The sequence below is a fragment of the Pinus tabuliformis genome, chromosome 4_2, assembly GCF_031772625.1.
Source record: "Pinus tabuliformis cultivar Carrire ecotype Pingquan chromosome 4_2, CPIR1, whole genome shotgun sequence".
Lineage (NCBI taxonomy): Eukaryota > Viridiplantae > Streptophyta > Pinopsida > Pinales > Pinaceae > Pinus > Pinus tabuliformis.
Window position 1 is genome coordinate 797,366,546 of NC_142304.1, and position 2,953 is coordinate 797,369,498.

A 2,953-nucleotide genomic window follows, 5' to 3' on the forward strand; every position below is an offset into this window, starting at 1 on the left:
AAGGTTGTGGGTTGAGGTACTAGTCCCTAAAACCTGCGGGTTAGGACAAATGTTCTGGAGTCCTGAAACAACTTGCATTCCCTGGAGGCTATGGGTTGAGTTATTAGTTCTTAGGTCCCTAGAAAACTTGGATAGAGACCAATATGGGTTGGTATTAGTGATTTTTGTACCGGTTAGGTGAAATCATTTTGTTTGAGGGTTGAGGTGGTGTGGCATCTGGAAACCCCGGTTGGTTTTATTTTGGTTTAACCCATATGGTCCCACATTCATGCTTGGAATATGACGCGGGGGTGATTGGCTGAAAGATAGATTTGGTTCATCCCAATCTATGGTTGCATGGTATGTGGAAGTCCTTGACTTGGTTAGCCTTTTCATATGTTAATATGAGCTATTTTTCTATTGTGATCTATGAGCACTTGTCCATTTATTATGGTGATCTTATGGTTGATTGTCATGGTTTCTATTATGGTTATACATTGGTTATATGCTTGATTAAATTAAGTGTTCTTACTATGGATCTCTCTCATGATTTGATTAGTTATTGAATGGTTGATGAATGCATGGGTTAACAAGTGCTGTTGTAGCTAGCTTGAGAGGGAATTAAGCATTCTTGGTGATTTTCAGATGAAGTTCAAAAGTTTATGGTCAAATATGCATTCATGACATGTAGCTTATATGTTTTCCATATGTTTAACGAAATGTCTATCTTGCATTAGGCATGCATTAGTCAAGATATTTCTCAATTTTTGATTGTTTAGCATTGTTGTAATGTTATTCATGATTCATGATTCTGGAAAGTTACCTGAAGTTCTGGGTAGTGGTCTAGAGGCTTGCGTGAAAAAAGTGGCATAAATCTTGCGACTACATGCACTGAACTAAGGAATTTGGGTCATAACTATTGGAAGCCATCCATATGCATGCAGTTATAGCCTCCCAACATTATGCATGCAAGTTATGGGTGAGGTTGGGGATTTTCTCTTGTGAAAAGGAGTTCTAGCTCAGGGATTGATCTCCTAGGGTGGTTTTCTAGCTCCTAAGTGGTATGTAGTCCTTGAGGGATGGTTATAAGTTGGAGGTTAGTTGGCCTCACTTCCATAACTGGAACGCAGAGGTCAGGTCATGTCATAATGACACTCATCTCAATTTTACCCTAGAGAGTTTATCAAAGTGGGTAAATGTGGGAGAAGGCATTATAGGGTGGTATTAGAGCTTCTAGGTTCAAACACTTGGATTGAATGGGCTAAATGCAAGCATAATAACATGCACTGTGATGGTTATGGTTAGTATGCATGTGGAAATTATTGTGGTTTTGTGTTATCATGCATGATGTTGATATGTTTATGACATTATGTATCTATATCATGCTAATATGGATTGACTTGTGCAGATATGATAACCTCCCTTGAAATACACTAAGGTATGATTTTGATTATGTTTCTATTTGGTTTATATAGCATGACATGTTTGCAAGAAATAGAAGATCAAAGATAAATAGAAGAATGGTGGACTACAATTCATATGACTCCCCTTACGGGCTTGATGTGAATTCAATGGAATGGGACAGGTTAGTTGAGTAGCAAGGAGAAGAGTACTCTCTTGATGTAGAAGATACACTAAGAAGTTTAAAGGCATAAATTAGAAATTGTAAGGTAGATAATAACATGTTGATTGAGGCACAAGAAAGGCTCTCCAGAGCTCAAGAAAATAAAGTAGAGGTTAATGCAACCATCCTTTAGAGCCTTTTATATTTGTAGAAGTAGGGATAGCCGAGGATTAGTCATGGACATGAGGAAAAGACTACTGGGGCATATGGAAACATGTATCGAACATGATATAGGTTGGAAATTATTGACACAGTCTAAGTTGGCAGATCTTTGGATACACCTTGCTAGTGAGCTAACACTCATAGATTTTATTCGTGCTCCGGTTTTGAGAGACATCATCATCATTACCGCTAGCATCATTATAGGAGGAGTGAGAAGCAATACTTTCTAGAAGAATTCAAGAAATCCAAGCCTCCGACTTTTGATGGGGATGTGAAGAAACCAGAGGATGCATAAGCATGGCTACTTGGGATGAATAATTTCTTTGTATTGCGTGATTATTCATAGAATATGAAATCCACGATGACGATCTTCAGTCTCGAGGGAAAAGAAAATATCTAGTGGGAAGTTGTGAAGTGTGTCAAAGGCATCAGGGTAGATGAGATTACTTGACAAATGGTCTAGAGCCCTGAAACAACTTTGGTTTCTTGGAGGTTGTAGGTTGAGTTACTAGTCCTTAGAGCCTGTGGGTTGGGAAAAACACTCTAGAGCCATGAAACAAATTAGGTTCCCTGGAGGTTGTGGGTTAAGATACTAGTTTATGGAGCCCTTGAAAACTTGGATAGAGAACAATTTTATTTGGTATTAGTGATTTCTGGACCAATCAGGTGAAATCACTATGGTTAAGGGTTGAGGTGGTGTGGCCTCTAGAAGCCTTGGTTAGTTTTATTTTGACTTAACCCATATGATCCCACAATCATGCTTGGAATATGGTGTAGGAGTGATTGGCTAAAAGAAATATATGGTTCAACCTAATTTATGGTCGTGTGGTACTTGGAAGTCCCTAACATGGTTGGCCTTTTCATTTGTTAATATGAGATATTTTTCTATTGTGATCTATGAGCACTTGTACTCCTTATTATGGTGATCTTATGGTTGTTTTTTCATGGTTTCTATTATGGTTATATGCTGGTTAAATGCTTGATTAAATGAAGTGCTCTTACTATGGATCTCTCTCATGATTTGATTAGTTGTTGAATGGTTGATGAATGCATGGGCTACCAAGTGTTGTTGCAACTAGGTTGAGAGGGAATTGAGCCTTCTTCGTGATTTTTAGATGAAGTTCAGAAGTTTATGATTAGATAAGCATTCATGACCTGTTAGCTTATATGAATGTCATATGTTTGAAG